Source organism: Puma concolor, chromosome B1 (genome assembly GCF_028749965.1).
Source record: "Puma concolor isolate L17-30 chromosome B1, mPumCon1.1.hap2, whole genome shotgun sequence".
Taxonomy (NCBI): domain Eukaryota; kingdom Metazoa; phylum Chordata; class Mammalia; order Carnivora; family Felidae; genus Puma; species Puma concolor.
This window is the reverse complement of record NC_141670.1, coordinates 58,387,499-58,400,607: the sequence shown is the minus strand read 5'-3', so window position 1 is coordinate 58,400,607 and position 13,109 is coordinate 58,387,499.

Sequence of the window (13,109 nt, the reverse complement as noted above, 5' to 3'; positions counted from 1 at the left end):
ACCACACTCAGATATCACCTCACGCCAGTCAGAGTGGCCAAAATGAACAAATCAGGAGACTATAGATGCTGGAGAGGATGTGGAGAAACGGGAACCCTCTTGCACTGTTGGTGGGAATGCAAATTGGTGCAGCCGCTCTGGAAAGCAGTGTGGAGGTTCCTCAGAAAATTAAAAATAGACCTACCCTATGACCCAGCAATAGCACTGCTAGGAATTTATCCAAGGGACACAGGAGTACTGATGCATAGGGGCACTTGTACCCCAATGTTCATAGCAGCACTCTCAACAATAGCCAAATTATGGAAAGAGCCTAAATGTCCATCCACTGATGAATGGATAAAGAAATTGTGGTTTATATACACAATGGAGTACTATGTGGCAATGAGAAAAAATGAAATATGGCCTTTTGTAGCAACGTGGATGGAACTGGAGAGTGTGATGCTAAGTGAAATAAGCCATACAGAGAAAGACAGATACCATATGGTTTCACTCTTATGTGGATCCTGAGAAACTTAAGAGAAACCCATGGGGGAGGGGAACAAAAAAAAAAAAAAAAGAGGTTAGAGTGGGAGAGAGCCAAAGCATAAGAGACTGTTGAGAACTGAGAACAAACTAAGGGTTGATGGGGGGTGGGAGGGAGGAGAGGGTGGGTGATGGGTACTGAGGAGGGCACCTTTTGGGATGAGCACTGGGTGTTGTATGGAAACCAATTTGACAATAAATTTCATATAAAAAAAAAAAAAAAAAACAATCAAAGTAAAAAAAAAAAAAAAAGAAATTGTGGTTTATATACACAATGGAGTACTACGTGGCAATGAGAAAGAATGAAATATGGCCCTTTGTAGCAACATGGATGGAACTGGAGAGTGTTATGCTAAGTGAAATAAGCCATACAGAGAAAGACAGATACCATATGGTTTCACTCTTATGTGGATCCTAAGAAACTTAACAGAAACCCATGGGGGAGGGGAAGAAAAAAAAAAGAGGTTAGAGTAGAAGAGATCCAAAGCATAAGAGACTCTTAAAAACTGAGAACAAACTGAGGGTTGATGGGGGGTGGGAGGGAGGGGAGGGTGGGTGATGGGTATTGAGGAGGGCACCTTTTGGGATGAGCACTGGGTGTTGTATGGAAACCAATTTGACAATAAACTTCATATATTGGAAAAAAAAAAAAATAGAAGTGGCTTACTTGTATATTTTAGAAATAGATTCTCTAGGACCTGTAACACCAAAATTATTCCATATATAATTTCACATAGTATATTGTACAATTTCTAATAACATAAATAAATTATTCCATTCTGCAAGAATATTTCCTTTGTGGAGCTCAATAAAGATATATTTTAAGTGAAGGAGAGAATGGAATTTTTGGTGAATGCAGTATTTTCACAGTGTTCAAAAGAAGAATTGAAAAATTATATCAAGGAGTTACTGTTGTTGCCCACAAAATTAATGTTTTCCAGAGTTCAGCAGCTTGATTGTTGGTGAATTCATCCTAATCTTACCTGAATCCTACCATGCAATCAGCCTGTTCTCTTAATGCCTTAGTTGAAACTAGGGTAGAATTCAGCAAGGGCAAAGACTTTATCCATCCAATTGCCAGGAGCTGCCTCAGGACCAATGGAGAGAACAAATTGTGGGCTGGCAAAATTGTGGGCTGTTCCAGGATACCTGATATTGAGAAGTGAGTAAACATATTGACAGGCAATGATGAAACTGCGATGTGTTCTTTACCAAAGTGATTATTATGAAGAGAGTAAGGCATATATAATTGGGATGGAACAAAGTCAACAATGAAAGCAAACACTGAGAAAATAGCTACATAGGGACCAGGAGTAAGGGAAAGTCAGGTAGAAATAAGCTTCTCACTGGAGATGAGATGTGGGTGAGTCAAATAGAAAAATTCATGTGAATTGAAGAGATATAAGGTTAGGTGGTGAGGCTACATAACAAGCTGGTAACTGCCAAGGAGGAGCTGAGCAGGTAGAGATGAGGTAAGTTAAGAAATGGCCTCTGTGAAACAGAGGGCTCCTTACATTGGCATCCTAGAGCCACATTACTGTGCCCAAAGAGAAATTTTTCTGGAGTATTCTTCGAGTATTTTCAAAGACCTTTACAATTGTGTCTTCTGGTTAAAAGATAATAGAAGGAAAACCGTATATTTACTTGGGAGTAATGATGGCCCCCTGATATATCTGACACGATTTGGGTTATTGCCCCTTGTTTTTATGTAGATTGATAAAGCAGGAATCATAAAATTAAATAATAAAAATACAGTAAATTTTTGTTTGTATTATAGTCAATGTCAATCTTGAGTTTAGTGTTTATTATGAACCAAAACATACTACAAGCATTTTTAAAATTTATATGTCTTTTTAAAATCTTATATTTCCCCTGTGCTAAGTAAAATACGTGCTTAATAAATACTTGTTTTTATTAAATATTGAGACTTTATTATTTCCTTGCGAGGATACTATTTTAATGAGCTAATTTTAATAGGAGAATATCCATACATTTCACTTTGTTGTTTTATTGTTTATGTTGGTTTATAGTCAACATTTAATATTAGGCTCAGGCTAATTGTGGACATCGCCCCATTGTTTTATATTGCCTTGACTGGGAGTGAGTAATTCATTCTATAAAATAGCATTTACCTTCTCTGTTTCTTAGTTTCCTCAGGTGTAAAATGAGAACATTTGATGACATGACAGCTAAGACATTTTCTAAACTATTTTCCATTCTATGTACATTGAGTTCATGCTACTCCTAATGCATACATAATTCCTTCATTGCATATTCTCCTCTCTCAGAATGGAATCGTTTTATATTTATATATTCTTTGTCCCTGTACATTAGATATTTATAAGCTTGAAGATTCTGTGCTGTGCGCATGTTACCGCAGCAATATTTTCTTTTGTTCTCTGATGCACTAATTCCAGAATGGCTATCCTCTTTGCTTCTTTTCTGTTTAGCACTTAGGTCCCTCATGATTAGGTTGAAGTGAATTTCTTCATCTGTCAGTGGCTTATTTAGGTCTCAGGACAGACAATCCATTTTTACAATTTACTTTTTTCCCCATTCCATTTGTACAATTTACTCCCTTACTGCAAGGACCGAAATGATACTCTTTGCAAATCTGTTGATTTTCATGGAGGTTTGGCCCATTATGCCTGATGGACTTCTAAAATCACTCACTGAGTCCTGTGGAATTACTTGTGTCTGTTTCTTGGAAATGTGAAAACTTATTTACCCAAGTGATGTGATCCTTTCTTTTGTGTTTTTGCTTTTCTCCTCCCAACACACAAGGCAACTTGTCTTTGCCACAGTAATTCTATTTCTCATTTTTTATCTTCTGCTGAATTCTCAAGAAAGAAGTCTTGGTAGAATGGAGAAACAGTGGATTATTTGTTTGCTCCTTGACATTCTCCCCTTTTTTGGCATTCATTAGCACAGGCCCTTGTTAAAATCGGTTTATATGCAAATTTGCTCTGAGAATGTTAGTTAACAGTCAGATTATCTATTCTCTAAAAGTACACGGAAATACCATAGGACTGTTTTAAAATGGTGGAGCTGAGAAAATGGATGATAGTTGTGCACTAACCAGCCTATATATCACCTTTCACTGTAACTTAAGGAAGGGCTACTTGAAAGATAGCCTTTTTGATTTGTATAGGTTCTATTATAATCCCTAGAAAGAACAGAAGAGAGAATAGAAGGAATTTAAAGAAAGCTTGTAAAGTTAGTAACCTTTGTTCAGGTCTTTGATTCCTTTTTCTGAACCATTTCTACACATTTGATGTAAAATAGAACATTTCAGTCAAATTCATGAAATAGGTTATATTCTTAGCCCATTTTTCATTCTGTATTTTGTCCCTGGGTATTCTCGTAGCTTTAATGATTATATTCTCTTAGTCATGAATAATATAACAAGGAACAAAACCCAATTCAAATTATCTAGAAAAATATTATAAACCCAAAGAAGAAGCTCATGGAGATCAGAACTGCAATGTCACTAGGTTTCAATTCTGTATCTTTCAACAGCTTCCTGTTTTGCTACTTCATTTCCCTCTCCTTCTGCAGTCTAAATTTTTACAGCTATTTGTTTATAGCCTACCAAGATTGCTTCAACATGCAGTATTGCTCTTAGGCAAAGGCAACAGGAAATTCTTTCTAGGTTCTGCTCAATTTTCACTCCCTTTTTTGACCTAGCTATGGGTTCTTGGGGGTCTAGAATTCTCTGATATACTAGCCTCAAACACCCTACCAGCACCTTTGGAAACTGTCTTCTCAGGAGCATCTTTCTGAGAATGCAGTAGGTGTGAGCCCATGTAGTAGGTGTGTGCCTCCTTGGGCCCTAGTGTTGGCTATGAGACCTAGGATTTCAGGAATTGGATTGCTCTTGGCTATGTGACACCCTTGCTTTATGGACAAGGCTGACCCTAGAAAGAGAAGAGAGGTAGGCTATGATCCAGGGCCACTGGCCAGTTCTTCCTGTGTCTCTACATTCTTTTTTTTGGGGGGGGGGGGTGTTTGTTTATTTTTGAGAGAGAGAGAGCACAAGTGAGGAGGGGCAGGGAGAGAGGGAAACACAGAATCTGAAGCAGGCTCCAGGCACTGAACTGTCAGCACAGACAGCAACACAGGACTCAAACCCACGAACTGTGAGATCATGACCTGAGCTGAAGTCAGATGCTTAACCCATTGAGCCACACAGGCACCCCTGTGTCTCTACGCTCTTGCAAGAAATTTTAAAAGTTCTAAAAATTCTGTATTTAAATATGTTTTTGTTTAAATTCATAGTATATGAAGTTCCATTTGTATTTTTGCCCTGAATCCCACAAATACTATAGTAGAGGCATGCTAATGTGAGTACATACAAAATATTCCCCAATAAGTAACAGATTTAGTCTTTCTGTTGCATTTCAAATTCTCTAGGGATAGAAATTAATTTTTCTGGGGTGCTGGGTGGCTTAGTTAGTTAAGCATCCGACTCTTGGTTTCAGCTCAGGACATGATATCTCTGTTTGCAAATTTGAGCCCCATTTCAGGTTCTGTGTTGATGGTGTGGAGCCTGCTTGGGATTCTCTCTCTGCCCCTCACCCACTTGTGCTCTAAATAAATAAATAAACAAACAAAAAAACTTTTATGACTTGAGTGTTATACCTGAATGTTACCTAGGAATGTTCGATTCATGTTGTTTAAAATTAAATCCATGTTTTTGTGCTACTAATATGCTACTTTTATATTCCATTAATTTGGCACATATATTTTTATTGAAGTAAATTTGCATATAACATTATATAAGTTTCAGATATACTACATTATAGTTCACCATCTGTATATATTACAAAGTGCTAATCACCAAAAGTCTAGTTACCATTTATCACAGTACAATTGAACCCCTTTTTAACTCATTCTGCCCACTCCCAGTCCTGCTTCCCTCTGGTAACAATCAATCTGTTTATCTCTGAGTTTGTTTCTTTGTTTTGTTTTGTTCAATTATTTCGTTTAGTTTTAGATTCCACATGTGAGTGACATTATATAGTATTTGTATTTCTCTGCCTAATTTATTAACTTAGCATAATATCCACAAAGTCCATCTGTGTGGTCACAAATGGCAAGATTTCATTCCCATTTATGGCTGACTAGTATTCCTTTGTATACATATATATAACATCCTCTTTATTCTTTCATCTGCCAGTGGACATTTAGGTTGCTTCCATATATTGGCAATTGTAAATAATGCTACAATGAATAAAGAGGTGCATATATCTTTTTCAAATTACTGTTTTTGTTTTTTTCAGATAAATATCCACAAGTGAAATAGCAAGATCATATGCTAGATCTACTCTTAATATTTAAAGAAATCTCCATACTATTTTCCATTAGCTGCACCAATTTACAGCCCCACCAACAGTGTCTAAGGATTCCCTTTTTTCCACCATCCTCATCAACATTTATTATTTCTCGTCTATTTTATAATAGCCATTCTAACAGGTGTGAGGTGATATCTCATTTTGATTTGCATATCTCTGATAATTAGTGATGTTGAACACCTTTGGATGTGCCTGTTGGCCATTTTTTTTTAAATTTTTTTTTCCAACGTTTTTATTTATTTGTGGGACAGAGAGAGACAGAGCATGAACGGGGGAGGGGCAGAGAGAGAGGGAGACACAGAATCGGAAACAGGCTCCAGGTTCTGAGCCATCAGCCCAGAGCCTGACGCGGGGCTCGAACCCACGGACCGCGAGATCGTGACCTGGATGAAGTCGGACGCTTAACCGACTGCGCCACCCAGGCGCCCCGCCTGTTGGCCATTTTTATCTCTTCTATGGACAAATGTCTCTTAAAGTCCTCTGCCCACTTTTTATGTTTGTTTTTTTTAATTGTTCAGTTGTAAGCATTCTTCACATATTTTGGATACTAACCGCTTATCAGGTATAAGATTTGCAAATATCTTTGCCCATTCAATAGATTACCTTTTACTTTTGATAATGGTTTCCTTTACTATGTAGAAGCGTTTTAATTTAATGTTGCCCCATTTGTTAATGTATGCTTTTCTTTTCCTTTCCTAGCTTTGGAGTCAGAGCCACAAACACTTCAATAAAACTGATGTCAAGGCAGTTATTGCCTATGATTTCTTCTAGGAATTATATGGTTTCAAGTCTCTAATTCAAATATTTAATCTATTTTTAGTAACTTTTTGTGTATGGTGTAAAATAGTGGTCTAGTTTCATTCTATTGCATTTGGATATCCAGTTTTCTCAGTACCACATATTGAAGAGACTATCCTTCTCCTGTTGTATGTTCTTGGCTCCTTTGCCATAATTTAGTTGTCCACATATGCATAGATTTATTCCTGGGCTATCAGTTAGGTTTCATTGATGTATGTCTTTTTTTATGCCAATACCATACTTTTTTGATTACTATTGCTTTATAGTATAGGGTTGCCTGGGTGACTCAGTCAGTTGAGCAGTCAGCTCTTGATTTCAGCTCAGGTCATGATCCCAGTGTTGTGGGATTGAGTCCTGCATCAGACTCAGCCCTGCTGAGCTTGGACCCTGCTTGAGATTCTCTCTCTCCCTCTGCCCCTCTCCTGTGTGCTTGCTCACACTCTTTCTCTCTCTCTCAAATAAATAAATAAATAAAAACCCAAGCCAAAACAAAATAACTATAGCTTTGTAGTGTAATTTGAAACTAGGGAGCATGATACTTTCACCTTTATTAAAATAGCTTGACTATTTGGGATCCTTTGTAGTTCCATATCAATTTTAGGATTATTTGTTCTAGTTTTGTGAAAAATGCCATTAAAATTTTATAGGGATTGCATTGGATATGTAGATTGCTTTGGATAGTATAGACATTTTAACAATATTAATTTTTTCAATCCATAAGCACAGAATATCATTTCATTTTCCATGTCTTTCATTTCTTTCATCAGTGAACTCACGAACTGTGAGATCATGACCTGAGCCAAATCAGACACTTAACTGACTAAGCACCTAGATACCCTAGATTGCTTTCTTAATTTCTCTTTCTGATAGTTTGTTGTTAGTGTATAGAAATACCATAGATTTCTGTACATTGATTTTCTGTCTTGCAACTTTATTGTATTCGTTTACTCTAAAATTTTTGGAGACTTTTGGGTTTTCTATACACAGTATGATGTCATCAACAAATAGTGACAGTTTTGCTTCTTCCTTTCCAATTTGGATGCCTTTTATGTCTTTTTCTTGCCTTATTGCTGTGACTAGGACTTCTAATACTATGTTGAATGAAAGTAGCAAGAGTGGGCATCTTTGTCTTTTTCCTGATCTTAAAAGAAAAGCTTTTAGTGTTTTATCATTGAGTATAATATTAGTTGAGGGTTTGTCATATATGATCTTTATTATGTTGAGGTATGTGTCCCTATGCCCACTTTGTTGAAAGTTTTTACAATAAATATTGTTGAATTTTGTCAAATGCTTTTTCTACATCTATTGAGATAATCATATGATTTTTTTGCCCTTCATTTTGTTCATGTATATAATATTGATTTGTGGACGTTGAGCTATACTTGCATTCCTGAAATAAGTTCCACTTGATAATGGTGTAGGATTCTTTTAATGTATGATTGATTTTGGTTAGCCAGGATTTTTTTTTCAGGAATTTTTCATGTATGTTCATCAGGGATATTGCTGGTAATCTTACTTTTTTGTAGTGTCCTTGTCTGGTTTCGGTATCAGGGTAATGCTGGGCTTCATAAAATTATTTGGTAAGCATTCCCTCCTCTTCAATTTTTTGCAAGGGCTTGAAAAGGAAAGGTATTAAATTTTCTTTGAAAATTTAAAACTGTCTAATCCTGGAATTTTCTTTGTTGGGAGGCTTTTGATTAATGATTTAATCCCCTTGCTGGAAATTAGTCCATTCGGATTTTCTATTTCTTTATGATTCATACTTGGAAGATTGTATGTTTCTTGAAATTTATCCATTTCTCCTAGATTATCCAATTTTTTGGAGTTTAATTACTCATAGTAGTTTTTTATAATCTTTCTTTACATTTATGTGGTCTTAGTTGTAACTTTTCCTTCTTTCTGATTTTATTTATTTGAGCCCTCTTTTTTTCTTGGTTAGTTTTTGTCAATTGAAAACTTTGTTTCAAAGAACCATCTTTTGGTTTCATTAATCTTTTTGTCTTTTTAATCTTTATTTCACTTATTTATGCTCTGATCTTTATTATTTCCTTTTCTCTAAAACTTGCTTCAGTTGGTCTTTTTCTAATTATTTTAGGTGTAAAGTTAGATGGTTTATTTGAGATTTTTCTGGTTTTTTGATGTAGTCCTGTATTGTTATAAACTTTCTTCTTAGAACGGTTTTTGCTGCATCCCATAGATTTTGGCATGTCATATTTCTGTTTTTATTTCTCTAGGTATTTTTTAAATTATATTTTGATTTCCTCATTTCTCATTAGTTGTTCAGTAGCCTACTGTTTAATCTCTATATATATGTGGTTTTCCAGTATTCTTACTGTAATTGAATTCTAGTTTCATGCCATTGTGATCAGAAAAGATGCTGGATATGATTTCAATCTTCTTGAATTTATTAAGACTTGTTTTGTGGCCTAACATGTAATCTATCCTAGAGTCTATTCCATGTGTGCTTGAAAAGAATGTGTACTCTTGGCACCTGGGTGGCTCAGTCTGTTGAGTGTCCGACTTCAGCTCAGGTCATGATCTCCCGGTTTGTGAGTTCGAGCCCCATGTCAGGCTCTGTGCTGACAGCTCAGAGCCTGGAGCCTGCTTCAGATTCTGTGTCTCCTCTCTCTGCTCCTCCCCTGCTCATACTATGTCTCTCACTCTCTCAAAAATAAATAAACATTAAGGGAAGGGAATGGAAGGGAAGGGAAGGGAAGAATATGTGCTCTGCTGCTTTCGTAAGAAATGTTCTGTATATTTCTATTAGGTCCATCTGGTCTAATGTGTCATTTAAAGTCAATGCTTCTTTGTTGGCTTTCCATCTAAATGATCTATCCAATGATGTAAGTAGGGTTCAAGTCCCCTAGCATTATGTTATTGTTGTCAGTTTCTCCTCTTAGATTCATTAATATTTGCTTTATATAATTTGGTTCCCCCAATTGGGTGTATATATATTAACATATATTATATCGTTTTGTTGAATTGACTCTTTAATACTACGTGATGCCCTTTCTTTGTCTTTTATTACTGTATTTGTTTTAAAGTCCATTTTGTCTAATATGAGTATAACTACAACAGCTTTCTTTTTGTTTCCATTTGCGTAACGTATCTTTTTCCATCCCTTTACTCTCAGTCCATGTGTGTCCTTACTTTTGAACTGAGTTTCTTGATTGCTGCATATACATGGATATATATATATATATAGATAGATAGATAGATAGATATAGATATAGATATAGATATATATGTGTGTGTGTGTATACACACACATATATATATACATATATATATGTGTATATATATATATATATATATATACACATATATATATATTATCCATTTAGCTTTTCTTTGTTTTTTGATTGGAGAATGTAGTCTGTTTCCATTTAAAGTGATTATTAATAGGTGAGTACTTATTGCCATTTTGTAAATTGTTTTCTGTTTTCGTTACTCTTCTCTGTTTCTGTCATTTCTTTCTCTTCCCTTGTCTTATGATTGCTTTCTTTAATGTTATGTTTATGTTCCTTTTTCATTTTCTTTTGTGTATTTACTATAATTTTATGTTTTGTGGTTGCCATGATTTACATATAATATTTAATGTATATTTTGGTTGGTTTTAGGTTGATAGAAACTTAAATTTGAACACATTCCAAAAGTATACATGTTTTATACTTGTGATGTCACATTTGCATCTTTTTACTTTTTGTATTCCTTAGATAATTATTGTAGTTTTAGTTAATTTTACTATTTCTGTCTTGTAACCTTCATACTTGCTTTATAAGTGATTGATATACTATCTGTACTATCTTAACCTATTCCCATAATATTCTTACTTTCATATGTTTTCTTTTTATTAATTAATGCAATTTCTTTTCAGCTTAAAATGTCCCTTTAGCATTTCTTCTATGGTTTACTTAGTGGTGATGAATTTCTTTAGTTTTTCCTTATCTGGGAATCTGTCTCCCTCTTATTTCTGAGTTATAACCTTGCAAGATAGAAAATTTCTGGTTGGAAATTTTTCCTTTCAGAACTTTGAATATGCACGCCATTCCATTGGCCTGTAGGATTTCAGCTAAAAAATCTACTGATAGCATTAAGGGGTTTCTTTTTACATAACAAGTTGTTTTTTCTCTGATTTTAAGACTCTTGATGTTTAACTTTTACCATTTATTATATGTCTTGGTATGAATCTCTGTGGATTTATTTTATTTGGAAATTTCTTGACTTCCTGGACCTGAATCCCCAGATTAGGGAAGTTTTCAGCCATTATTTCTTCAAATAAGTTTTATGGCCCTTTGTCTTCTTCTTTGGGGACCCCAGTGATGTACATGCTGTTTTACTTGACATTGCCCCAAAGGTCCCTTAAGATATTTTTTTAAAGTTTATTTATTTAGAGAGAGGTATAGTGCACAAACTGGGGCAGGGCAGAGAGAGCAGGAGAGAGAGAGAATCCCAAGAAGTCTCTGCATTGTCAGTATGGAGCCCAATATGGGGCTCTCCTCTGCCTCTTCAATCTGTGCTATGGCCGCCTCCATTTTATTTTGCATCTCATTTATAGCACTTTTTAGTTCCTCATGACTATTTCTTAGCCCCTTGATCTCTGTAGCAATAGATTATCTGCTGTCCTCTATGTTTTTTTCAAGCCCAGCGATTAATTTTATGACTATTATTCTAAATTTTTTTCCGTTATATTGCTTAAATCGTTTTTGATCAATTCGTTAACTGTCGCTACTTCCTGGAGTTTCTTTTGAGGAGAATTCTTCTGTTTAGTCATTTTGGATAGTCCCTGGGGTGGCACTGAACTGCAGGGCACTTCCCCTGTGCTCTCTGGAGTAACTTGTGTTGGTGGGCGGGGCCACAGTCAGACCTGATGTCTGTCCCCAGCCCACCGCTGGGGCCACAGTCAGACTGGTGTGTACCTTATCTTCCCCTCTCCCAGGGGCAGGACTCACTGTGGAGTGGTGTGGCCCCTGTCTGGGCTACTTGCATACTGCCAGGCTTGTGGTGCTGCTTGGATGGGATCTGGCATATTAGCTGGGGTGGATCTGCAAGGTGCACAGGGGCGGGAGGGGCAGGCTTAGCTTGCTTTGCCGCAGGTGGTCCCCTGTGGGAGGGGCCCTGTAGCACGGGGGGGGGGGGGGCGCGGGAGGCAGACCCATCTGAGGGATGGATCCACAGAAGCACAGCCTTGGGGTTTGTGTGGTGCAAGCAAGTTCAGTGACAGGAACTGGTTCCCTTTGGGATTAGGGCTGGGTGATGGGAGAGGGAGATGGCGCTTGCCAGTGCCTTTGTTCCCCACTGAGCTGAGCTCTGTCTTCCGGGGCTCAACAACCTTGTATCCTGGTGTCCTCTTGCCCCCCCTGCCCTCCAAGAGCAGAGCTGTTGACTTTTAACATTCCAGATGTTAAGTCCTGCTGACTGTCAGAACTCATGCAGTCTGGCCCCTCTGCTTTTGCAAGCCAGACTTCACTTCAGGAGCTCTGCCTTGCCAGGCGGGCTGCCCCTCCATCGCCCCAGCTCCATCCCACCAGTCTGTGTAGCACTCACTGCCTCTTTACCCTTTCTACCCTCTTCCATGGGTCTCTTGTCTATGCTTGGCTCTGGAGAGTCCATTCTGCTAGTCTTCTGGTGGTTTTCTGGGTTAGTTAGGCAGATGTGGGTAGAATCTAAGCAATCAGCAGGACGAGGTGAGCCTAGCATCCTCCTACACCACCATCTTCTGTAAATTGCACCTCAAGGACACCAGGAGCAGCATCCCATCATCAAACACATTAATATATCTTAAAACAAATATCCAGATGCTCTGGCATTGTGAACAGTCTTGTGCTTTGTTGTCAGTACCCAGAAGATCCACAGGAATGAAGGAGACACTGGAGTTCAGTAGAGTAGGGGCAGCACCCAAGAAACAGCAGAGCCTGGTCTTCCTAAAGCAGGGCCACTGGCCTACACCTTTAAATAAAGTGCAAATGCCTTGCTTTGTCCTTCAAAGCTCTACATGGATTGCTCAGATTACCTACCCAGCAACAATAAATAAAGAACTATTTTATATTTGGTTTGTCCTCCAACTCCTACCTCCTCTGCGACATCCCCAGTCTCAGCTGATGATCTCGCATCTTATTTCACTAAGAAAATAGAAGCAATCAGTAGAACATTTCCAGAAGCTATTGCTATCATATTTACAGACATAACCTCATCTGTTCTCATATACTCTGGCTCCTTTGTTTTAGTAGAGATGAACTGTCTGTGATGTCATCTAAGCTCTCCTCCCCCACATCTCTTAAAAGTCTACCCTCTCCTCTAGCCTCCTCAGGCCTATGCCTCAGGAATATTCCTCTCTTGATGCATCAAATTTTTCTTCTCCACTGAATTAGTCAAATATGTTCTTATTTCTTCCATTAAAAAGTATTCACAATGTTACTTCTCTTCTTGCTTTTA